Consider the following 27,529-nt stretch of genomic DNA (forward strand, 5'->3'; position numbering starts at 1 on the left):
CTCTGAAGCAGAGAATCTTATATTCCCAATTTTATACATGAGGAAACTGAGGCATAGAGAGGTAGATGGCTTGTACCTTATCACAAAGCTAGACAGAAGCAGAGCTGAGTTCTATTTTTTTAAGATTGATTTATTTATGCATACAAGAATGGGGGTACAGGCCAGAGGTGTGGGGGGTGAGAGGATTCATCAGAGACAGAGTGGGGAGCAGAACAGGCAGACTGAAATACATTGCTGAGGGGAGCAGCAGGCGAGTCAGGAGAGGTCTGCTGCACCATGTGGGTAACTCCCTCTCTGGCCGGGGATCGAACTCTTGCTAGAGTGGCTGCGGATAGCTTCTCAGTGCTGTGCTTAACCCCTTGTGCCACTAGGGAGGCCCAGAGCTGAGTTCTAAGCCCAGGTTGTCTGACTCCAGAGTCTGTGCTCTCAACTACTCCATTGTACCTATAGGCTTCATAGGTACATATGTTAATGAATATTTGAAATAAAAAGATAACTAGCTACTACTGCTCTGGATAAGCCTAAGCAAGGGATGCAGGGTGATTTTTCTGAAACAGCCTTATTGGCCAAAGGTACTTATGAATGGCTCAACCCTCCAGTGACAGTATCTTCTACAACAGCTTATTGGAAGGATGGGTATTAGGGCATTTTCTGCTATTAAATGAAAGCCAACACACCTATATTAAATTATAAGTTTATTTTAAATTTACAGATTTACACACATATACTGGATATTTATATGTACATTCTTTCCAAGGCTATTTTGCACAGATATTCCCCCCCCAAAAAAATAGCAAAAAAAAAATTAAAATGCTATGTATGAATGAATAAATTTGGGAAACAATGATTCTAATCCAAATGATCTGTTTTACAAATGAGGAATTTAAAGTCTGGGTTGATAAAGCAAACTTCTAAAAGTAACACATTTAATTAGTGTTACTAATGGTTAAATTTTTCCCCAAGGTACCCCTCTAACTATTGTTAGGAAGCTTATAATATTTAAATCTAAACACAATTTATAAGGTAAATAGCACTATTATTATTTCCATTTTACACATAAGGAAGCTGAAGCTAAGTGACACTATGTAACTTGTCCCAAGGTCACATCCAGTATAAGGGATGGAACTTGAACTTTCCAGTTTCAGAGACTGAGGTGTCATCTGTGCAACTATATTTCTACTCATGTGACGTATTAGCCGTTAATTACAAGGCAACACCCAATCTATCTTCCTTTCAACATCCCTTGGTCTTCCACTTCTCTGTTTACTGAGATTAGCTGCTATGGAAATACATCTTTAGAAGGAGTAGATAGGAAGTGTTATGTGAAAGTGTACCCTGTTCTCCCAATAACTCCTTGAAAAGTTTCAAAATAATTGCACTTCAAAGCAGAAAGCTATTAACATATCTGTCACAGTAGCAAACATTCTTCATTTTAATGTGATGAAATAATGCCATGGAATTAAAAAAAATTAATAGTATACTCACAAACGTTTTGTAATATTGTGATGTTTTCATAACAATATGATGTAACTCATTAGAGAGGAGCCAAATATAATTTAACTTCTCTAAGAATTCTCCCTCTCAAACCTCTCTTGCTTCACCCTTCATCTTGTTTTGTATTTTAAAATTTTACCAAGCACTGATATTACTTCAATAACAAACAGTAGCCTTTAGGTAAGTCTTTCATCAGAAGGAGAATCTCAAGGTTTTCTTTATAAATAGAACCTTGATTAACTGCCACCCTTTGGTGATGATAAAATGAAGCCAAGTTAATAACATTGTGCTCTCATTTCCAGTGGAAGAGAGTGGGTGCAGAAGAAATATCAATGCTTTATTTGGGGGTAATCAAACCAAATATTCTGCTGAAAACATGAAAGCCAGTGGAGCAGGGCTGCCCTGTTAATGTGAGAAAGTTCTACTCTAGGGAGAGCCTGATTACCGTTCTTGAGTGTTTTTTTTATCACAGTAGATGAGCCAAATTATCTCCATTTCACAGACATGGGAAACTGAGGCCACACAACTAGTAGGGAGTGGAATCCAGGTGAGCACCCACATCACTCTGCTTATAAACACACTCTTACCATCATTCCTTCTTGGGGCAGGAGGCAGGTTGGCAGTGCACCAGGGAGGGGGGCGGTGGAACACACACACATTTCTAATGACCTCCCTCTCCTCATTATTTCAGTTCCCTAAACACTTTTCCTGTGATCAAGGAACTGAATTAGTTATTGAAAAGGCAGCTGGCCAGCACAGAGCAAACATCCCACATCCTACATCCCACTTGGATTGATCAGCTTCCTCTAGATGGAGGGAATACTGTAGAGAATTGTTTTGCACTTCCATTGAGAAGGGACCTGGACAATTGGTCAGTGCCCAGCAGCCTGGTCTTTAAGCTAGACAGTGGCTGCTATAATTAAGGACTGTTTCTTAGGCCAGTCAGTCTGTTCTTACAAAGTGCATTGCGCTGAAGGTTGATCATCTCAAGGTGGGAAGCAGAAATCTCTTAATAAAACATTTTCATCACTGAATAATGTGTTATGCCACAGCTCAGAGAAAGACCTTTTATTCTGATCATTGGAATGGATTTAATAAATGTCTAATAATAAATGGGATCTCTCCAAGATCGAAACTACTCTCAGAATAGTACCCAAATGCCTTAGCACAGCCCAAATGACCTCCCACGATAAATCTTCCCTGGCTCTCTACTTTCCCAATAGGTCATGATCATTCTCACCAAATCTTTGCTGTTCCCTTGGACTGGAATGCCATCTCCACTAATCTTTAGACTGACTCCTCTTTGTTCAAAGCTCAGCTGAAACGTGGTCTTCTTAGAGAGCCTTTCCTTTCCACCTATATGGCTGTTTACATCACCTTACCAGTTTTCATCTTTGCAGTGTTGATTGCTGTCTGAATAGCTGTGTTTAGATTTCTTGTTACTATCTGTTTCCAATCACTAAAATGTAAGCTCCCTGAAAGTAGAAATGGTCTTTGGTCTGCAGATGTTTCCTTAGCACCTAAAGAGTGTGAGGCATATAGTAGATGCTCAATAAACACGTATAATTTTTAAATTATTGAAACCAAGGACATAGATGTAGACTGTGCTTATGCGTGTGTGTGTATATATATACACATATATACATACATATTTTACACATATATACACACACACGTGCACTAGAAGTACTCTGAATTAAAAGGAAGAGGCACATAAAATGGAAAAGTTATCAGTGAATTTACTATCAGCTAGATCTTTTTATTCTGAACTAAATTCGCTTATGTCTATTAAACATCATCTGTGAGGTTTTTCTTTCCAGTTCTCTAAATCACTGATGTATGCCACATTTGCTACCTTCCTTGCCCCAACCTCCTCATGTCCTCCCCATCTGTTTCTCTCTCCTCCTGTTGGTTTTTGCCAAACTGGCTGTATCATTCCCCAGCTTAAAGCTATTTTATCTTGTGCCAGTGCCCTCAGCACAAAGTCAAACTCTTTAGTATGACTTAGAAAAATATTTTATTATCCTTCCAGAGCTCAGCTCTCTAGCTTTATTGCTTGTCCCTTGCTCCCATTCCTCTAGACTTCAGCCATTTTTCTTTCCATTTTTTCATGCCTTGGGGTCTTGCCCATTTCCTGTCTCTCTGTCTAGAATATCCCTTCTCTCCAGTTTACCAAATTAACACCTATTCATTTCTCAGCTTTGATATAGAGGTCATTTCCTTCAGGAAGCCTCCACAAACACACACCTTCTGCAGTACTTTGTACTCTGCCCAATTTAGTGCTCATCAGACTGTGCTGTTTTTCCACCTTGCTAGTTCACCTCCTGCATCAGATTGTATTTCTCTTGCAAACTCTTATACCCCTAGAGTTGAACACTAGGCTGGGTACTTCTTTGTTATTTGGTTATTTAAAATAAAACAAAGGTTTGCTGTTACATGGTAAAAGGAGATCTCTGCGTTGCCACTGGGGGACTTGTCTCCAACTGTCAAAGTGTCTGATAAAACCACGTGCCCAGAAATCACTGTGGCCGCCTCCCCTTTTCAATGAGTACCTAGAGGTATTGTAACCCCTGGGGAGTCCTAGCCATTTAGAGTGTAATGTAAGAAATCCATTTCTGGAAGCAACATTCTACATGGTGGTACCTTTCAGCATAGTGAAAACTCGAAAAATAGGGTGGTCTCAGCCAAGGGTCAGATTGCAAATGCAATGCTTTATGTATTTGGCAGTGCTCTGGAGACAAATACATAATCACAGAGGTATGCAATCTGGTCGGAAAACTCAGGCCAGATAGAATGACATGGGCAGAAATGCACACACACAAATACACATAACAATGAGCACTCTTATTTGTAAAAACCACATTAATGGATGGCAGCTCCCTACCTCTGAAGTGATTTATAAATTAAAATAATTGCCTCTTTGAACTGTTCAGATATTAATTGACCTATCACTAATGTATGTATAGTCTCTAAACCATCCAAACATTACCTAAACATTTTTATTCCCTTTATTCTGGAAATCCAGAAAACCACAAAAATAGGCTCTTTGTTCTGGCGCCAAGGGTCATAAAGGAAAAGCCATCATCTTTGATGACTTTGCAATTCTTATTCTATTTCTTCATCAAATTAATTCTAAGTGAAATAGTGAGTTCTCTGAACTTGAATAAGTCTTCCCACTACCCTCCCCTTTTAACAATCTCATCTCCAAGCACATGGATCCAGTTCTGGCTCAGATTTCTGGTAATGAGAGCAGGGCAATTCATTATTTTTTTTATTAATTTTAGCTTTGGGTCCGTATCCCAAACCACCCCAAGATTGTGGGCGCCAGCATTTCCTTCCCAGGTAAAATGAGGGAGAAACTAAATTGGCCAAGCCCAGATGTGCAGAGACCCTGAAAGCTTGTTGGGGGCCCATTCTATTAAGGGGGATCTTGACCTGAATTGAAAGACAGACAGAAAAGCATAGTGTTGAAGACAAGAGTTCTAGGGCAGTGTTTCCAAACCAGGAGTGATTTTGCCCCAGAGAATTCTGGCACTATCTAGAGACATTTTTGTTTGTTACAACTTGTGAAGGAGTGAAAAGCTATACTGATCAGTAATGAGTGGAGACCAAGGATGCTGCTAAACCTCCTACAATGCCCAGGACAGCCTCCCGCAACAAAGGATTATCAGTCCCAAGTATCATTAGTGCTGAGGTGGACAAACTGCCCTAGAACGTCCTATACTTGAATTCATATTTCAACTTTGTTCTTTTATGGCTGTGTGACCTTGGGCAAGTAACTTGATCTCTCTGAGCCTCAGTGTTTTGTCAAATGGACATAATAATATTTACTACGCTGACATTTTCTCAAATCTGGCACCTGTAAGGATGTAACAAGATACTCTATTTTCATTCATCTTTTAATGTATTTTAAGTGGAAATGTGAATTGTCACAATTTGAAGGGAAACTGCCAATTTTAAACTTCAGTTCCAAACCCATTTGTGTTATTTTACAAGAGCACAATAGGATACAGAATTAAAAATTCTATCCATAAAATAGGATTGACTTTTTATATGATGTGACTAAGTAATATTAATTTCAAAATGTCAAAGCCCCGTCAGTTTTACTTCAATAATAGGAAAGGATCAATTGGAATAGATACATCTTCCAGCATTTACACAGATCCATGAAATACAGTGGCACTTGCTTTAATATAACAAGTAAAAAACCCTCAGGTTTCTAGTGAGCAAAGATGCAGCAGCCAAAAAAATGCCTATGACGGTAGAAGAAAATGAAAAAACAAATCATATTCTGGTATTTTCCTATATTTTTTGACAATACTAGCATATTTGGTAATTAGGGTAAGCAAACATGATCTCTATATATGGATTTATGACATGTTTATACAAAATGGCTTTCTGAAATTTTTATTTTAAAATAAGTGTTTTACAGATAATTATAAATCAAAGACATGCTGCAGGGGAGGGGGAGGGAGAGGGATCAGAAGGAGGGAAGGAGGAGCACAGGGGACTGAGGTGATGGTGCACAGGTGCATTGGGGAAGGAAACCCCATGGAGATTACACCACCAGGGCTGGGGGTGGGGAACAAATATTGTTTGAAAATGAACAATGATATAAAAAAAAAAAGGGAAACAATATGTGTTTTTGTAGTACATAAAAGTAGTCTGCTAGTATTTTATATCAACTGCAAATATTGTGCCACATAATTTGATATGGGAAAATCGCCATCTCTTAATACTTTTTAAAAAATTAAGGTGTCCTAGTTTTACATCCTTATTTGTGTTTTGACAGTATAGGGTTTCCCCCTCAGGTGTGGCCTCCTTTCTGCTCCCACTACTGAAGCACCCATCATCCTGCACCATAGACCCCTGTGCTCTTCCACTCTGTTCTCATGCCCCGCTCCCTCCGCTGGATGCCCAGGATCTATGGTCAGCTTTCAAGGATGGTTTTAAAGCATGTCTTTGATGCTTTGTTTGGTTTCTCTATAATCCACATATAAGTGACACCATCTGGTATTTTATCTTTCTCCTGGCTTATTTCACTGAGCATAATCCCTTCTGGCTCTCTCCATGTTGCTGCAAATGGCATGAATTTATCTTTTTTTTTTTTTTTTTTGATTGCTCAGTAGTATTCTATTGTGTTCGTATACCACATCTTCTTGATCTACTCATCTGTTTTGGGACATTTAGGTTGTTTCCATATCTTGGCCATTGTAAAAAGTATAAAAAACAAAGGAGTGCAGTTTTTATTTTTTTTACTCCACATAAATGTTTTTGTAATCTTTGGATAGATACCTAGAAAAGGAATTGCTGGGTAATATGGAAGGTGCATTTTCAGTGTTTTGAAAACCCTCCACACTGCTTTCCACTGGGGCTGGACCAGTGTACACTCCCACTAAAAGCATAAGAGGGTTCCTTTTTCTCTACATTCTCACCAGCACTTATTGTTTTTGGTCTTTTGATATTGACCATTCTAACAGATGTGGGTGGTAGCTCATTGTAGTTTTGATTTGCATTTCCCTGATAAGTGATGATAAACATTTTTTCATGTGCCTGTTGGTCATTTGCATATCTTCTTAGGAGACAGTGCTGTGCCTATTTAGCTCCTCTGCCCAATCTTCTACCCATTTTTTTTCTTTTTGTTGAGTTGTATGAATTCTTTATGGATCTTTGATATCAACTCCTTGTCAGGTATATAGTTTCCTAATATTTTCTCCTGTTTAATAGGGTGTCTCATCATTTTAGTTACAGCCTCCTTTGCTGTGCAGGCACTTTTTATTTTTACGTAGTCTCGATTGTTTATATTCTCTTCTGTTTTACTTGCTGGCAGGGATGAATCTGCACAGCTATCTCTGAAGCTTATAGCATGGAGTGTTTTGTCTATGTTTCCTTCTAAGGATTTTATAGTTTCAGGTCTTAAAGTCCAAGTCTTGCATCCATTTGGAGTTGATTTTTATGTATGGTGTGAGATAGTGGTGAAACTAGTCCCAACACTTCTTAATGCCACAACACCCACCTCTATACTTGTCCTCATTCAGAGACCAAGAACAGAGTGACTTTTATCATTCTGTGGGTCTTTATTAAGTGTCACCTATGTGTTTCCAAGATGGGTGCTGGGATGTATCATAGTTTGGAACTTGCACATGGTCATGAGACAGCACGGCATAGAGAACAACATCTGGGCATTCTGGAGTCAGAACCGACCTGACTTCTGCCTATGCCTCCTCTTAGCTGGTGACCCTCTGGCCGCCTGCTCAACCTGCCCAAGGCTTGTTTCCTCATCTGAAAAAGTAAGCTGAGAGTATTTCTCATGTGTTTGTTTTTAAGACGCTGGCAAAAAGCACAGTGCTTGAGACTTGCTGTTTGTTAAGAAAACTGCTCAATAATGGTAGTATGTTATTGTGACCATAATATTTTTTATAGTCCAGGATTGGTTCAGTTTTGGAAAATGGTGGCTGTTTTTCTATGTTGATGGGAGAATTTAAAAACCATTACAAACCAGGGGCTGAACAAACCCTATTTCTTAGTGTAATGTGTAGACGCTTACCAAATGGAGCCAGCTGTCACAAAATCAACTCAGGGTGGTGGTGGTGGTTGTTTTTCAAACTTGTGATGGCTAACTGGATGCTTAATCCAGTGGCTGGACAAACTTCTCCACATTGTGTTGTTTACATATTTTCTTTAGACGTGGGTATTATTATGAAACAGTGGTGCAGTGTGCATATACTCTAAGCTGCTTTCTAACAGAACTTTGGAGAAATAGCTTTACTTTTATTGACAGCCAGCTAGTGACAAAATTCTCAATGGGTCTGAAGAAAAAGCATGTAAACTGCAGGTAAATAGCATTGATTAATTTTCTTATAAAAACAAAATGTGTGTTTCTGTGGAAACAAAAATTAAAAAGAAGAAAAATACACAAATTTATTGCTCATCTCATTCTTCAGAGATAACTTTTCTTGTTTGTGTGTATAGGAAGAGTATTAGTTTCCTTCAAAAATATTTCCTTATTTCATTTAATACTAGATTGGGATCTCTAAATGTTACTATACTAAAGTAATTGTCAGCAAACGCTTTCTGTGAAGGGCCAAATTGTAAATATGGGCCAAATTGTAAATATGCTGGACCTTGCAGGTTTGGGGGGGCTCTGTAGAACTACCAAATTCTGCCCTAATAGCACAAAGGGAACCATAGACAATATGTAAGTGCATAGATGTGGCTGAATTTGGCCCACAGTGGGTGGGATTTATTCCCCAGCTTATACAAGAAACACATCAACAGTTATAATAGATTTTAAGTGTAATTATCACAGAGTGCCTTCAATATTTATAGTTTGCTACAATAGTTATAAGAGAAAGTGTATGACTTTCTAATCTTCCAGTTCTTGAAGATTTCTTAAAGGTTTATCTTGTGAGTGCATATTTGGGGAACTTAGATATAAACAACCAACCACCAGGCATTAAAGAAGAATAGTTTTCTGGAGGTCAATTAAAAATGCAAGAACTCTGATGCTGCTCAAAATTAAATGCATGCTTATTCTACCACCACAATTTCCTAAATTCCTAATGTTGTTTTAGGAGCATTCATTCCCATGAAATGTCAGAAAATACATTTTATCCTGGACTATAAAAGGCTGTTGTATTATATGAAGAGTGTGAATCCAATTCTGTACTGCAGCCCCTACCAAGTTCCCGTCACTTTCTCAAATAATAATGTTATTTGTTAGTAGATTGTTCCAATGGGGGAATTCTTGAGTCAATTCCTGTGTTTGATAATTTGAAGCACAGAGGCATAGGCTATTGGTTGTGGCTGTGAAAACTCACTCTGGGACAAATATTAGCATTAGGAGATTTACTAGGAAGTGCTCTTGGAATCTATACCAAAAGTAGTTGGTATATGTGTTGCATGGTTAAATGGTAATAGCACTGGAGATGATATAGCAATTCTTGGTCCTAAAAACCATGGTTCACCCAACCCAAATGCATGTGAACATGAGTGGGACAGAAGTAGAGTGGGGTAGGCAGAGAAGTTGGGCTGTGCTGGATTTGTAACAAAGGCTTAAGCTGACCCTGTGGGAATCTCTGGAGCTGGTGGTGGCCTTTCAGCATGTCCTGAGTTGGAAAGAAGGAGCCTGGCCTTTCTGCACTGATATTGCCCACCTATTGGCTTCCATACCCAGAAGGGAGAGGCAGCTCTTTTTCCAGAAGGCAACCAAGGTTTGCCTTTTGAAAGCACTCCTAGAAGTTGGGAGAGAAAGTCCTTTGTTGTTGAAGGTGTTTCTGGGTGGCACATCAAAGCATCTACATCTCCTGGCTTAGGTCCAGGTGGGAAGCTTACCCAAGTCAAAGTTCTGTTCTTAGTTTGAAAAATGAACATAGTGATATTCTGGGGATTTTAAGTCTGGTTTAATTAAGCCAAGTGGCTTAGTAATTTCATTCAATCATCTCATAAATATCAAGACCTGTAAGTCCTGTAGGTGCAAGGCACTGTCAAATTAGTGAGTTAAGCACAAAAGCAAATGCAAGGTATGGGTCTTTTCTTGGGGAGCTAATAGCCTCTGTAGGGGAGTGCAGGAATATGAGTTGCATGGTTAAATGGTAATAGCATTGGAGATGATATAGTAATCCTTAGTCCTAATAAACCATGGTTTACCCAACCCAAATGCATGCAGAAGGATATCTATTTTATTTTTTAAGCCCCTATCTTTTATAAGTTTCCAATGAGTGATACTGATAATAATCACAGCCTGATTTTTGCCACAGGGGGAGCCTAGGGTTATAAACGAGTGGAGATATGTGGTAAAAGTTGGAGCTTGGCATCATGACCCAGATTTACTATTTTCAATAGACACTTAGTTATTTGAAGTCCCCTCTGTGAGTTAATCCAGTTCTTAGCACTGTGATCTACAACCTTCTTTAGGGTGTCACTTTTTTCCTCCCCTGATGATTGTATATATTTTAGTAGCATATTATAATACATTGCAGATATTACTCAGAGGCCCTATTGAATAAAAATACCATATTAAAAATGAACTTCAACTCACAAATGAAATGCAGGTTCAGCTCTTTTTCACCTGCAAGTCTAAAATGAGATCCCCATGTAGTTAAAAAGCTGAACTGGGGCTTCATATTGGAACCTGGAGGACCATGTACCCAGTTCAAGATTATGAAAAAGAATATGTGGAATTCAAATAAGAGCAAAAGAGATTTCATTCAGAACATACACAATGCCAAAATAACTGCTTCCATATTACATGTGTGCAAGGCATATATAAACATGTGAGATCTCATAGTTATTAGAAAATATTGACATCAAATAAGTTTTCTCCAATTCTGTACCAGTGGTTTCATTTACTGATCCATCATTCATTTTTTTCATTCCACACTCCAAACAGATCTGCTGTGATGGATATCTTCAAACAATAGTATCAACATTATTGTTTATGAAAATGGTATTCCTGGAATCAGGTGAACTCAGAGCATGCAACCTTATTTGGTGGCCCCAATTCAACAACATACAGTAGGTGAGTATGTGCCAGGCACTGTGCTAGGCACTGAAAACACAGCAGTAATAGACTTGGGTTTTTATCCTCATGGAGCTTTATTTGAGATGAACTCAGATCAAAATAAATGAGTATCTACAAAAATCAAATAAATGCAAATTGAGGTAAATCTCATGAAACAGAGGAGCAGGATGATATATAGACTTTTAACAGAGAGAATTTTGACTCTGTGCTGGCAGAGAAGAAATTCTGAGAAAGCAACATTTAAGCTGAAGCCTGAAGGATAAGTGTGCTTATGGATGTCAAAACTGGTATAGGGGAGACCTGATTCAAGAAGAGGGAATAAGAAGTAGGTCAAGAAGGAGTTTGAGATAGCCAAGGAATTAAACCAAACCAGCGTAGCTGCGTGAAGAAATGGGAGATAAAGGAGATGGAGCAGGAGAGGCTGTCAGTAGCCAGATCTTACAGAGTTTTGAACCATGTATTGAGAATTTTTGTCTTCATTCTAAGAAAAATTGAAAGACATTAGATGTTCTATGTAAGAGTAAACTTTAACTTGGTCCTGCTGTCTGCATTATGGAGAACATATCTGACATGGACAAGAAGAAACATGATGGAAAATATAGGGGCTGTTTTGGGTAGCACAAGTGAGAGATGATGGTGGCTTGTCTAGGGCAAAGCCAAAGTAGATGGGAAGAAGAAGACATATTAAAGGGTCTTTCAGATGAAATGTCTTAACCTCATGTTAGCTGACTATTTGCTGGTCAGTAGCAGTTATTTTGACCTGTAAGTGCTCTCAGAAATTACTGAATATCAGCTATTGGGACACTGTAATGCTAACATCAAAGACCATTGTGATCAAATGCTGAAATTGCCTATTAATATGTCATGTAGCCAATAAAATAGTCATTACCCTTTTAATTTATCAGAAGCCTATTTGACAAACTGAAACTTAATCCACCTCTCCTCTTCCATAATATGTAGTACTTATCTATTTGGGATCGTGTTGATGATTCGAATATAGAATACATATCTAAAGCACTTAGCACAATGTCCACTATGTCATAATTATTGTGAACTGCTTTTGCTATTATTCATACCTGTATTATGTTGGAGGTTTAGGATGAATTTTAATCACATCCTTTTCCCTTTAAGGTGGAAACCAAAATTTGGGAAAAAGAATAGAGCAGTCATAACTAGACAGATGAAAATATCATCTTTCTTACTGATACTGATGAATTCAAGATCATGGACTGATTTTTCTTCCAACCTCTACCAAATCTAGCAATTAGTACATCTAGCCCAAGAAAGCCTGAATTTGCTCATCAAAATTACTCTTGTGCCTCCATGTGGGACAGAAAGGGTACAAACAAAACCTAAATGCTGTCCCTTCCCCAAGTGTGCTTATGTCATGGAAGAAGTGAGAACACTCACTCCTCAGGTGAACTATAGAGCTGAGAAGTTGAGGGCATAGATCCCAGAGTTAGATTGCACCAGCCTGGTTCTGCCAAACAATAAAGCAAGTCTCTCTGTGTTTCTGTGACTCCATCTCTATCTATAAATGGGACTAGTAATAGTATGACCTCATAGGACTGTTGTGTGAATTGAATAAATGAACATGTTGGTGTCTGTCATGGAGAAACTAATATTTTTGGTCAATTTCACTACCTAAGACAGAATACACAAAGCACTGAACCCCATGATTCTCCAATCACACCTACCAAAGAGGTTACTCTTATCCCTAAGGGGAAAATCAAGTGAGGATCAAATCTCTCTGAAAGAAAGTATTGCTTCCAATGCATTCGTTTCCTGGGACATAGGGTATAAAATTCTTCCTTTGTGCTGAACATTGAGAAAAGGGGAGTAAGGGTTTGCCTCCCATATGGTCTGTCACTTCACACAGTGGGTCTTGAATCCATCCTACCCCTGCAGGTCCCTATCTTCACCTGGAGAGGATGGGCTTTGTCATGTTTATCCTCTGTCATTACCAGAACATAGGGGCATATACTATGCCTTCAGTTAGCTCTCAGCCAGTGACTGAAGGATTTGAACACGAGCATTTTTCTCTGAGTGATTTTGTCCCTAATGAACTAAATCATGAGAAGATGTTGCCTGGCTGCAGAACACAGGTCTTGAGCAGGAAATGTGAGGTTCCATTTGACTGCTCCCCTTCCTCACAATTATCAAGCCTTCTAGATCCTAATTCTCAGAACCACCTGGAAATTGTAGAATTCTAGAATCTATCAACAATTTCTTAGCACAGAGCAAACACTTCTTACATTTACTTTCCTCATTTTTGCCATTTTCCTGATCTATAATTGCTGTCATTTTCTGTCCAAAGGAGAAACAAAGCTTTTGGAAAAGTTTATTAGAGGATGGACACCTTGATTAATTTACCCTCTTCATTTGTGTGCTCATAAATTATGCTTAGCTAAATGTACAATGTAGAGAAAGGATTAAATATAGCTGTGCAACTAGGGAGGATATTATGAGGCCAGGAATATTAGTAAATGTGAAGACAGAGCAGCTGCCTAGAAAACATTCACAAAATAATGAGTGAAAAAGAACACCTAGTTGAAGTATACGCATAGCATGTGTCTGTTATGAGAAATATATGTTTCCTTTACTGTAGTACTCTGAAATGTTTGATAATTACAAATTAAAATTACAAATTACACAATGGATGTTCCTTGGGACTTTGCTTTGTTTGTTTCTATAGTCCCATGACATTGTAGCAGGATTTGGCAAACTATGACAGGCTGACCAAATCAGTCCTACTGTCTGTTTTGTAAATAAAGTTTTATTGGAATAATGCCAGACCTATTTGTTTACATATTTTCTGTGACTGCTCTTGCCCAACAACAGCAGACCTGAACAGTTGTGACAGAAACCATGTGGCCCTCAAAAACTAAATTTTCAACTGAGAGACCCTGTTTTGGGAATCTTGATCCAATTCCAATGTGGGCATGTGTGGAGTCTCCACCATGCCAATAAGCAATTCCCAGATACCAGGAGTATGTCCAAAAATTCAACTCAAGTCTGCTCTATTCTGACACTATCTGCCCAGAAATAGTATCAAATTCCAGAGGTTAAGGGATATTTCTCCCCAAAACATCCTCTTCTTTAGATACCAAGATGCAGGTTCAGGTTATTATCTGGGCTTCTGATCAACCAGCTACAGACTGGAGGTTCCCATGACTTCATCCTCAGACTTCAGGTGACAGCTGCAAATTCAGATACTTTTCTGTGCTTCTGATTGTCTATGAATCAGACTTTCCCACAATCCCCTCCTCATATTTGGATAATTTGCTAGAGCAGCTTACAGAACTCATGAAACCACTTCCCCACTAGACCACCAATTTACTCTAAAGAACACTAAAGGGTATGAATCAACAATCAGATGAGGAGTTCTTTAGGGCTGTTATTGGGAAAGGCCCAGAGCGTCCATGCCTTCTCCATGTACTCCATTCTCCCCACATCTCCACATGTTTACCAACTGAGAAGCTCTCCAACTCCCCTCCTTTGGAGTTTTTATGGAAGCTACATGACAAGGCATGATGACTAAATCATTGGCCATTACAATTAAACTTAACCTCCCTCTCTTTCCCTCTCCAGAGGTCTTGGGAGTAGGACTGAAGTTCCAACCTTCAAATCACAAGCTTGGTTCTCCTGGCAACCCCATCCTTCTGTGTCCCCATAAGCCACCTTATTAACATAATAAGAGACAACTTTATCATCCTCAACACTTAGGAAATCCCAAGACCTTTAGTAGCTCCAAACCAGGAACCGCGGATGAAGACCAATACATATGAGAGATTTATGTTGGTCATATGAATATGTTTCCTATGAGTCATATATTTCTTATAAATCACAATATCACAGGTGCATTACAGATTATAGTTTACTGATCTCTAGCTTAACTTAGTAACTGACACATATTAAGAGCTTAATATGTACTGGAAGGCTGAATAAGTAAATGAATAAATACATGTGAATAAAGAGTAGAAGAAAATTCAGATCACTGGAAATGGTATATTAAAGAGATAGGACAATGCTTTACATTTCTTTTCATTTTATATTCTGTAATATTTGTTTAACAATGCCATTTTTAAAAGTAGTACAAGTAAAATTTTTAAAGTAAGTAACATTATCACCTTTGCAAATTGTTTTGAGGTCATGTGATTCAAGAATTATTGTGAATCTAGATTATTGAGCTGTTTGCCCATGTTTTCATTTTTAGTTCAAAAGCAAAGCACCCTCATTACTAATTATCCTTCTAATTGCGAGTTAACAGTGGGGGAAGCTGGTCCATGGGGATTACTTAAGAAGCTATTCCATAGCAGACTATGTGGGTTGTCAAAGCAGGGAAGGAACAGACCCAACTTGTATAGTAATGTAAAAAATATTTACCAAACTGGTCATTCATCAAAATTAAATTGACCCAAGGCCCCAGGAGGCCTGGGTATCTTAGAGTCTACTTCAGACATAACACTGACCTGATAACTCCCAGTCTTAGGCTAGCTCCTCCCTTTTTAGCGTGATTCTTCTTACCCTGGCCTTCAAAAGGGGTCTTCTTTGTTAAACTCAATCTGTTAACCAAGAAAAGAGCAACCAGCAAGTCTTTACATTTTGAAAAGATCAAGAAAATAAAATAGGAGAAGAGACACTTTGTTTCACACAAGGATGAACACTGGTCCTGCTCAGTGGCTATTTCTATCGCCCAGTGTCAGTGAACCTGGATGGTGCTTCCATAACTATTTGCTGGATGCTCCTTTAGGGGATTTCCACCTAGTAGCTCAAGTTGAAAGGGAAGAAGCGATCTATTTTCTAAAAGGTTACATTTTTTAAAAGACCTTTTGCATACTCCACTTGACAAAGAAACAATGGTTTTAAGAGCTCAGGGCATTCATTTTTCACAGGCAAAATGTTCATCTTTAATGCACATGGCCGTAGGTTCAAAAAGTAATGTTAAATTTGTATATGTTGGCCAGAGTAACGCTATTCAACACTTCCTCCTAGTTCCCTGCTGCAAAGGAGTTTTACCCCACTGTGTTCTGTGTTTTCCTTTGCATTTCAAAGCACTGGAATCAAAACTAATTGAGCCTTCATGTTGGATTTGGGGGGAGGAGGGGACATGTTTCTCTGTGAATTTACATGTATTTATGTCCTTAATGAACAGAAAATTAATTTCCTTAAGTAATTCAACAATAAGGTGCAGAATATTTGACAATTTTGGGTCAAAAGTTAGTAAAAGATGCCCCAGAAAGACACCTGTTCACCTAGTGACCTCACTAAATATGACTGCTTCATCCCTTCCATTTGTAATTTATCACCAAAATGGCTTAAAAATTTAAATAGATTAAATAGAATACAATAGGATGAAATTGCAATTTACCTCTGTAGAAGAGAAAGTGGAAATGTTTCTTACAGTCAGGGAAACACAGCTCTTTCTAAAAGTTGACTTCATAGCTGACTCTCCTGAGTGGAGGGGTGAAATGTCTTATCCTGCACAAAATAGGGCCAGAGCCCCAGTAAAACAGCACTGATGTATATAAACACAAGAGGAAGGACAGATCAAGTGGAACAGGATGCCAACAGGCGCTCAAAAAGTTATGCCAACAGAAATGGAGCAGGGGTACTATTTGTGAATCTACTTCATAAAAGACATTTTCTTAGGCCAATAACATAGCTTTCTACACAATTTCAAATGTAGGATATAACTTAAGCCTCTTTTTGCTCCATATCTAAAGCCACAGGAAGTCCAGCAGCCGTGTTCTATGCTTTTATTGGGTTGAATATATCCAGATGATTTTAATAAAGTTTTAAAAGGACATCAGTTTCCTGCTATTTCAATGAAAACCACTTGCAAGATGAATTTAAAGCAATAGATCTATTTCTTGTCAACACATGCCCTTTCTATACAACTGCTCTTTTATAACAGCCAACAAAACAATACACAAATACAATCATTGACTGCATGTGATGTGGGAGAAAGGTGTCACCATTGTAAATGCTTAAGGACAAAGAAATGGCTGGCAAGGAGGCCATGGTATAATTCCTAGATTCTTCTTGTAGGACTGAGGTTCTCCTTATTACAGCTGTTGGAAGCCCAGAGTCTTGGTTACTGGAGTCTCTTTCAGGGAACTGGGAGTCAAATAGCACCCAGTTGCAGGTCATGTCCATTCTCTAGGGAGGATCAATATGTATATTGGTTTGAGGCTTGGGGAGAGGTATAAAAAGGCTTGGTTCCCTGAATTTGGGTGACCTGAAGAGCCAGGACAAGTTGACACAACTGAGACCTTCCCATTACAACATAGTAATTTAGAATCTCTCTGGACCCAGTTCTTCCTCTTGCAGTATCCCAAAGGGTGTAATCTCAAAACACTGCCTGAAAATCTCCACCTCACAGCCAATTTCCAAAGTCACCTAAGACTGTAAAGAATATTCCTTCCCAACTTCCCTTAGAGAGAGAGAGGTTTTATTTTTAACTTTTATCATGGAAATTAACAAGCATGGAAAAGTCAACAAAACAATATAACACATCAATCTTATCAATATCTTGTTATTCTTTTATTATTTACTCTTTCCTTAAAACTGCAACCATGGGCCTCCCTGGTGGCACAGGGGTTAAAGACAGTGCTTACAAGCTATTGCCAGACACTGCAGCACGAGTTCAATCCCTAGCTGGCCAGGGAGCTACCCACATGGCACAGCAGACCTCTCCTATTTCACCCACTGCTCCCCTCAGCAGTGTATTTCAGTAGATCTGCCTGTTCTAATCCCCACTCTCTGGGGAATCCTTTCACCCCCTGGACCTCTGGCCTGTATCCCAGCTCTTCTATGAATAAACAAATTTAAAAAAAAAAAAAATCCCTGCAACTGCATTCTTTTAAAATAAATGATTTAACCCATACTCTAGTATATACCTAGCATATAAAGATTTTTTTAAATGCTGTTGTAAACATATAAAATAAATCATAATATTTCTTTAACACATTTATACTTTTTATTTTCTAAATCTATTATATTTTTTATTGAGGTAACCTTGGTTTATAGCACTGTATATCATTTAGGTTACAGTCACACCTTTTCACATGTAAGTAACTTACACCCCCAAAGCACCCGTAATCCTCCACTGTAGTCCACTGGGTTCTCTTTGCCCTTTTTCCCCATCCCTACTCTCCCCTCTGGTCACCTCAATTCACAGTCATATTTCCAGGGTTTGTTTTGGTTTAATTCTGTATGTTCCTTTTTTAAACATCCCACATATGAATGAAATCATTAGTATTTGTATTTCTCCTTCTGACTTATTTTACTTAGCACTGTTCCCTCAAATTCCATCCATGTGGTTGCAAATGGCAGGATTTCATCCTTCTTATAGTTACACATTATCCCATTGCATAGATACACCACATCTCCTTTATCCACTCCTCTTCATTGGACATGCTGACAGGCAATTGTGAATAGTGCTGCAGTGAACACAGATCACTGTGTATGTCCCTTCAAATTAGTGTTTATGCATTTTGGGTTTAGATATCTAGAAGTAACATTGCTGGATCATATGGTAGGTCTATTTTTTTTTTTTTTGAGAAACTGTATGGGGTTCCCTTTTGTTTCATACCCTTGCAGACACTTGTTCCTATGTCCAATATTTATCAATAGATTTCAAAAACATTTTTTTACAGCGTACATTGATTTGTGAATTTTTATTTATTCCCACTTCTCAGACTCATCATCAGGTAATCAGGACCTCTCACCAAGATTGCCTCCCTGGTCTTCTTGTCTCTAGCCCACCTTCCTGTTAGGAAGACTTTCCCACTGTTGTTAGGGCAGTTTTCCTAGGGTTCAACCTCACTGTTTATATTTCCCACCACAAATAGTTTCTTAAAGTCTGATCTAAGGGAAACTGGTCAGTCAGCTGCTTTATAAGAAAGGAGTAATAATAATAAAGAAATAAAATGACAGTCTGTGGTCAAGTACATTTAGGAAATGCTGTAAATTTCATTCCCTGCTTGGATGTCTATAACACACAGCAGCCCATTCAGGGTTTTGAGCTGTCTTACAGTAAAGAACCTGTACAACTTTTTTGATCTAGTATTTTCCAATCCTGCTTGGTCATATAAAAGTTGAACCACTGTGAAATCATATAAAAGTTGAACCACTGTGAAATCCTACAGAAACTGTGCTCTGTGGAACACTCCTTTGGAATTTCTGTCTTCCTATAAAAATATTCAAGGTTCTGTGTTGCCTGGTGCAGGAACATCCTCCAAGGTGTAGAATTTTCTTCTTTGGTCATTTGGTGCCCTCTTCCTTAGTCTTTTGCTGAACCCCTTTTTGTTGAAATCTAACACATGCTTCAAATCCCAGATTCACCAAGCAGTCTTACACAAATCTTCCAATCCAATTAATCTTTTCTTAATCTGAATTCTCAAAGTATCTGTGTACTATACAGCAGAGATAGAGACTCCAGGTTCTGAATAGTCATTTGCAGGATATGAGTAAAATGACTTTCTCATCAAAGAAAAGGGGATAATGTGGCATTTGCCCTCATCAAATTGTTTTCTGAGTTAATCAAAAGAATGAATATGGGCATTACTATTCTAAGGTATAGAATTCAAGAATTGTGTAGAATTTATCTTTGTAGTTTCTGATGAGTCTGGTACAGTTTTGAGTATACTAGATTTTTTTTTTTAAAGATTTATTTATTTATGCATACAAGAACTGGGGTACAGGCCAAAGGTGCGGAGAGGTGAGAAGATTCACCAGAGACAGAGTGGGGAACAGAACAGGCAGATCTACTGAAATATACTGCTGAGGGGAGCAGCCAGCAAGACAGTAGAGGTCTGCTGCACCATGTGGGTCACCTCCCAGGCTGGGGTCGAACTCATGCTGCAGAGGCTGCGGGTAGCTTCATAGTGCTGCATCTTAACGCCTTGCACCAAGGAGGCCCCTAGATCTTGATTTATGTTTGTTGGACTGTCATAGTGATTGCTGACAGATTCTGGATCATATATTACCTTTATAACATATTGATGAGATACATTATCTGTGCCTTTGGAAAGAAGTTCTATGTTTTAGGCTATGATAATCCATCCTATTTGTGCCCTTATGTACTACATGGACGTTAAAAATTTCACTTTCCCTCAATGGAGTTCAGTTTTCAGATTTACAAATTTAAGCAATTGAAGTAAATCAATGATTCTCATATTTTTTTTAAAAAGATTTATTTATTTATACAAGCACTGGGTACAGTCAGAAGCGTGGGAGGGTGAGAGAATCCACCAGAGCCAGAGAGGGGAGCGGAGCAGGCAGAAGGACCAAAGTACACTGCTGAGGGGAGCAGCGGGCGGCAGGAGAGGTCTGCGCACCATGTGGGACCCTCCTCCAGTGGCCGGGGAGCAGCCAGGGATCGAACCGGCGCTGCAGAGGCTGCGGGCAGCTTCGCAACCCAGTGCTCAACCGCTGTGCCACCGGGGAGGCCCAATTCTCATAAGTTCTTAAGCCAAGAATTTTTAAAAAGTAATTCATCCCATAATTTGAGACCTTTATTAAAAAAGCAAACAGCACTAGTTGAGGTAATAATGGTCTTCCTATGTTTTCTAATCAAAATTATATACAAAAAATTATATATAAAAAATTTTATGTTTTTTCAGTCTTATCACAAAGTAGACAATTTTTTGTGGATTTTCAGTCATATTGAAGTACAGTATTAGACCCTCACAGCCATCACTGATCCCTGATGTATGTGCAACATAAGTTGACAGTCACTGTTCTTAATAACTTCTATGAAGCTTTTTTGCTTAAAAAGTTCTGCAAAGCTTTGAGATCAATCAAGCCATTCAAGATTCTTACATGGTTTACTCCCTTATTCTCTATTTGTTCATGTAGGGCCAAAGACATGGGACTTGCTGTAAAAAGGCATGGTCCAGAAACAGTGATCTGGGTAGAAGCAAACGGTATGTTGGCTCTAACATGAGAGTTCAGAGAATGTTTTTATTCTGGGGAACTCGTGTATGTGTGCATGTATGTATGCATGTGTGCACATAAGAACATGTGCATATACACACACAACTGCATTGGGTAACAATGTAAAATGTAATTCTGTTTTTGGGCTGAGATCCAAAAAGTTTGCTCGACATGATTCCAAGCTTCAGGAAGGCTTCTTGCAAATGGCTGCTACAAGTCACCATGGGGACCAGGTGGTAGACGTCAACAGAGCAGCACAAATCCATCTCTCCCACTAAAACCTGAGCTCAAGAGAGCAGGTCCTATTACAAAACGCAACCTTAAAGAAAGACTTGTCCCAGAAGCCCTAGAAATGGAGTGTTTCAGATGGAAGCATCAGTTTAATGTATTGTGTGTTTGTCAGTGGCAGTTCTGGGCCATTTCTGCAGTGTAAGAGATTTGTGGTCTCCACAGCTTCCTGTGCTGCAGTCCCTCTTTGCTTAGCATTTACCATGGGAGAGCTGGGACCTGCCATCTGTGCTGGGAACTTCAAAGATATGTTTTGGTTTACATTCTGTTACAATGAAGTCAATGCAAATTGTTTTTATGTTGTTTAATTTTTTTTTAAATTTTACTTGTTTTTGGAAGGGGGAAGGAAGGAGGAGGGAATGAACACTGTCTGTGGTTTATAATATGGTGTTGGCCTGGCTTCCAAAGAAAAAAAATCCAACAGATGTTGGTTTTGATTCATTGTTTTCTGTGGGAATCTACTTTTCACTATTTTTCAAATTCTATTTGGATCCAGATTTGTCTTATTAGCGGAAAATGCTAAATTTCCACTTAGCTATATTTGCTTTTACAAAGGCAACTTGCCAATCTCTTCTGCTTTCTGTCCTTATTTTTCTTTTAGTAATAACACAAACACTTCCTTGAGCTTGAGGCTGACCTGAACTTTATTGAACACTCCTTTAAAGGTCAACTGGAAGGCATTATTTCTCATGGAGGAGAAGACTCTCAATCAGACATTAGCGTGAACCGGGAGAGACCTTAGATTGAACTTAATCCAGTTCCAACTGCTTTTGCAGATGAAGCACTGGGGCTCTGGAGAAGAGATGTGAATTACCTGAGGACTGAGCTTAAGAGGACCAGACAAGGCTCTACATTCAGCATTGCTAATTCTTCAAATGCTTGGTAATAGAGCCTCAATTTGGCCATGTTATGGAAAACACTGGACCTGCAAGCTATTTTGTTACTGGCAAGAAATTCCCAAAAGTAATTGATGTAGAACTGGATGTTACATTTATTGGTTGAGTTTATGTATCATAGTAGGAGTTTCCAAAGAATATTGGTAGATAACTAAGGGTTTGTGCTGTGATAAATATTAATATGGAAAGAAAAGTTTCCTAAGGAGAGTTAATATTTCTTATCTGATATATAGAATGATCCCTACCCCAGAAATGTGATTATTGAAAGTATATGAATTATAGCCAGAGAAATTATCCAGATCACACTGGAGAGTTGGAATTAAAGAAGGAAAAGTCCTAGTAATTTTGACCAGAGTTTCTCAACCTTGGCACTATTAATATTTTCTGTACCACATAATTATTTGTTATGAGGGACCTTTCCATGTTTGTAAGATGTTTATTGGCATCCCTGGTCTCTACTCAATAAATGCGAGTAATACCCTCTGTTGTGATCACCAAAATGTCTCCAGACCTTGCCTTGCCCTAGGGGCTGAAACTGCGCCTAATTGAGAGTAACTAATTCAGACCATTCTGGATGTTTAAGGGGATAGTTCTTTTATCAAGAAAGAAGGAAACTGAGAAAGAGAGAAAGAGGGAGATAGGGCTGGGGGGATATATACTATTTCTATTTATAAATGTAATAAACACTTATATTAACAAAATATGAAAATGTATTACTTGAATTCCTAAATACTTCAAGGTCAGTCTCAGCATGTTGGCAAAGTCAGCAGTCACAAGTCTCATATCTGAAAGTGAATGAAAATAAATTTATCTCTCTACAAAAATCTCCCAAAGATATAAGGGTTAGGAAATGTAGTTCATGACCTATGAAACTCCCTTAAATCCTTCTCCAACCATCTATTACTTTTATCACTGTAGATGCTCTTTCACAATCTTTTTTTTTTTCAAACTCAACTCAAATTCATTCCTGTTGCTTCTCTGTCTCCTCACCCTGTCCATGATTTAGAATACATCCATTCAGTTCTTCCACATGTGGTCTTGGCCTTTCTGCATGACCTCTTACCATATGGCTGCCTAGATCCACACAACAAATGCTAATACCAACACCAACTCCAGTACCAATATCAATACCACTGCTAATATTAATACCAGCATATACTAAATCTTTGTTGGAATGTCCTGAGTGAAGGTTTTGAACCCTTTCACAAGACTATTCTTACTCCCTTCATATTAGGAAGAAGAAAAGATCAGCAACAATTTCACTACTCACAAATCAAAGTTAGTGATCCAGTGGATGTTTTAAGTAGGAAGTTTTGACACCTGGAGCTATAAGAAGCAAATCAAGGAGAAAATATCTAGTGTACATTTCCTTGCATGGAGGGAAAGATGATTTGACCTTTGCTTCCACATTCTGTTTTTCACTGAAATATGACACTAACTTCAGGATATTTCTATTTGACATGGGATCCTCATCATTATCATCTATTAAGTATTTACTATGTGAGCATTTTATAAGGATGTCATATGCAACTTTCAATACAACTACTAACATAGGTGCTATAAATATTTCTAACTGACAGGCAAGGATAGTGATTCTCACAGTGGTAATATAAGCTATCCAGGATCATATAACTATTTTTACTTGTAAGAGAAAGAAAAATTCCCATGCTCAAGAATCCCTGCTCTTACCTCTTTGCTGTGTCTGTCTAAGCACTTGTTGTGGTATGTGGCCAGATGAGGGACAAATGTACAGCCATTTTTACTCATCTTCCAGTGTCTGTGTATGAATAGATGAGGACCGGTCAGGTGGGCAATAGGAGACATGATTTCCACCATAAGAACCTACACAAATATTGCTCCCCGTGCACATCAGTTTTGCCTATTCTAACATTTTGGGAAGTGGCTTATATCCTTGCTATTCAAATTATACTTCCTAGATCTGCTACATTAATGCCACCTGAAAACTTGTGAGAAATACAGACTATCTGGCCATACTCCAGAGCTGATGAATAGTTTCTCACGTCATTTGAATACAGTGTCCTCAGAATGTTAGAAGGCAGTTCCAGTACAAGGCTTCTACGGTTTCACACTTGAGCATTCATCAAGTTCATTTAAAAGGCTTGAGAAAACAGACTGCTGAGATTCCCCTCTGCTCTTGGGATTCAGTAGATTTGGGGTAAGAACCAAAAATCTGCATTTTTAACAATTTCTCAGGTGATCTGGGTACCACCGTTTGTGAACCATCGCTGCAATCAAATAAGATGTAAAAATGCTAAAAGTTAAACCAAGTTAAACCAATTGATTTCAAATAAGTCTCTAAGCTTTTAATATGCTAATACTTGTGGTTTCTCAAACTCTTGATCCATTGAAACCATTTTTATGTGGGGACTTCATAGCTCAGTGTTCAAAAAAATGAACTCTGGGAACTAGTGACCCCAAACAATAAATTCTGGCCATTTTGACTTAAAAAAAAATAGAATGTAATAAATGACCACCTAGGTTGGGTGAGGAGTAGTCTTGGTTTGGGTGGAGTGTCAGCACAGCTGTGAATAGCACATTTCTCCAAGGAACTTGTGCAGATTGAAGATAAATTACAAATTGTTGAAATTCACATAACACAGACCAGGAATTAAGAAGGGTCAAACATATATCTGCAACAACATTTGAATTGCTATTTCATTCCACCCCCTTATTGAAATATAAGCCCAGAATAAAACATTGATTAAATAGAGAGCATTGACATTTTACTCCTGTGGTGCTGGATAACAGCCTAGACAAAGAGTCAGTTAAATTCAAAAGACAAAGAGTCCTTTTGTGAGGCAGTAAGTTCATCTGGGAGAAATATTAAGTCTCAAAGGAGAGCATTCTCTACTTCTTTACCTACAACAGTCATTGAGCTGTAATTGGCAAAATCACATTCAAATATATAGGGGAAGTAGAATAAAGGGATTCATAAAAGGCTGGACTTGGGATAACCATAACACTCAACTTTTACCTCCAGTGAAGAAAATTTACATTAGGAAATGAATATCAAAATGAACAATAAGTTATGAGCAAGAAGATACATTTTTTTCTGAGCAGACAATAGACATTTGTCAATTTTACCATATTGTCTTTGGACAGGAGATGCAACAGTGGACAAAATGGACATATTCTCCACTCGCAGAGATCATACACTGTAATAAAGAATATGGGCTGGGGCCTCCCCAGTGGCGCAGGCAGTTGAGCACAGCGCTGTGAAGCTGTCCACAGCCTCTGCAGTGCGGGTTCGATCCCTGCCAGGGAGAAACCCATATGGCGCAGCAGACCTCTCCTGTGTTGCCTGCTGCTCCCCTCAGCAGTGTATTTCATCAGTCTGCCTGTTCTGTTCCCTGCTCTGTCCCTAGTGAATCCTCTCACCTTCCCGCACATGTGGCCTGTACCCTGGTTCTTGTATGCATGAATAAATAAATATTAAAAAAAAAAAAGAATATGCAGCAAAATAAGCCAGAAAGAAAAAGAAAAATACCAGATGGTCTCACTCATAGCAGGAATCTAGAAAACTTAAATAAGGGACCAGGAAAATGAATAACTATAAGAAAGTGAAAATCAAAATCAACAAAAAACTATGAACCAGAGACACTTTTGGGGGGTGGGGGGGCGGGAGGGGAGGGATTGGGGTCAGAATGGGGGGGTTGCAATTGTATGGGGAATATAAAAATAAAATTTATTATTTAAAAAAAAAAGAGTATGGGCTTAAAAATATGAAACGACAAATCAAAAAGTGTTATGTTTAAGGATAAAGAGAAACAACAGAGACTATCAGGGTTTAGGCAGATTTGCTTTAGAAAGCGTGATCAGGGAAAGCTTTTCTGAAGATCAATTTGAGCTAAGAAAAAAAGAGAACAGAAGAAATGGCCCATAAAAGTGTTTGGGTAAAAAGCTTTCGAGAAATTCTGAGTAGTGTGAGAAACTGTAACTGGGAAAGAAATTTGGTTATTTATTGGGAAGTAAAATGATACTATATTAGTTGAACATTTGCTTTGTACAGTGACCACAGAGTCATGTGTGTGACACGAGAGTGCACGCCTGTATATATGTCACATCGAAGTGGGAGCTGATGGTGTAACTGGCCCCTGATTCTGGCCATGCAGTTTTATGTGATTCATCCGCTCAGTCTCTGTATGATTCAAGCTGGCCTCTCCATGTTAACAGAGAACAAATAAATCATTTGATTGTGTCCAATTCTACATATAGTCATGTATAGTGTCAGTAACTGGTATTCGTGCTGAAGGAGTATTTTATATTCTATGCCTGTGATTAAGATTATCTTGACATTCATACTAACTTCAGTTTTGGGCAAACAACCTTATCAATTTAAAATTGCTCTGCAACTTTGCTTACTTAATGCACTTTTCTTTCATTTTTATATTACAATTAAATAAGTATACTAATAAAACATATCTAGATTATCTAACAATTTCATTTTTTTATGCTTGTTATATTTTTTTTATGCTTGTTATATTTATTTTCTCCCCTCCCCCACCACTACCTGTGTTTCCCCATATCCCTTTTCCTCTCCTCCTCCTCTCCTGATTAACCTCAGACCCCTCAGGGTGTTTGTTAGTGTCAGCTGTTTTTGAAAGTGTTTTATATTGTCAAGTTGACTGTTATATTGATGTCCAATATTTGGTTTTATCATTCTCACTTGCTTTGCTACATGTAATTCTTTCAAATTCCCTCCATTTTGTTGAAAATCACTGCATTTCACCCTTTATTGTGAATACATAATATTCCATGGTATCCATGTAGCATCTCTCTCTTTTTTTAAATTGAGTTAACATCAATGCTGTTTGTGTTTTAGAGGGATAGCCTCTTCCTCTTCCACCACACCCACTACCACATCACTGATAGTCCACAAACATTGTCCGATCCCAGCAGCAGTGCAAGAGTGCTCCTTTTTCACCACATCCTCACCAGCATTCATTATTTCTGGTTTTGTTTGTTTTTGTTTGTTTTTTAACACAGACCATTCTCACACTTGTGAGGTGGTATCTCATTGTGGTTTTGATTTGCATTTCCCTGCTAAGAGTGATGCTGAAAACTTTTTCATATGTCTGTTGACCATTTGTTTTTATTCTTTGGAGAAGTGTCTACTAAGCTTTTCTGCTCATTTTCTGATTGGGTTATTTGCTTTGTTTTTGTTAAGTTGTCTGAGCTCTTTGTAGGTCTTCAACGTAAGTGTATGGTGTGCAAATATTTTCTGCCATTTAGTAGGGTGTCTCTTTGTTTTGGTTACTTTTTTGCTGTACAGAAGCTTTTCAGTTGTTGTAGTCCCACTGTTTATATTCTCCTTTGTTTTCCTTGTTTCTGGAGATGAGTCCTCTAATATTTTTCTGAAGTTTAC

The 27,529-nt window shown here is 38.4% G+C and overlaps 1 long non-coding RNA gene across 3 annotated transcripts in view; it reads left to right on the forward strand.

The window, feature by feature from the left end:
• Window positions 1-27,529, forward strand: part of LOC119230810 (uncharacterized) — a 239,663-nt gene that overhangs the window by 46,541 nt on the left and 165,593 nt on the right. For all 3 annotated transcript variants that reach the window (XR_005121807.2, XR_008551892.1, XR_008551890.1), the window contains exon 4: window positions 10,886-11,014. This is a non-coding gene — a long non-coding RNA (uncharacterized LOC119230810). The remainder of the gene's footprint in view (window positions 1-10,885; window positions 11,015-27,529) is intronic.

This window comes from Talpa occidentalis, unplaced genomic scaffold (genome assembly GCF_014898055.3).
Source record: "Talpa occidentalis isolate TD23 unplaced genomic scaffold, MPIMG_talOcc4v2.1 talOcc4.10, whole genome shotgun sequence".
Classification (NCBI taxonomy): Eukaryota; Metazoa; Chordata; class Mammalia; order Eulipotyphla; family Talpidae; genus Talpa; species Talpa occidentalis.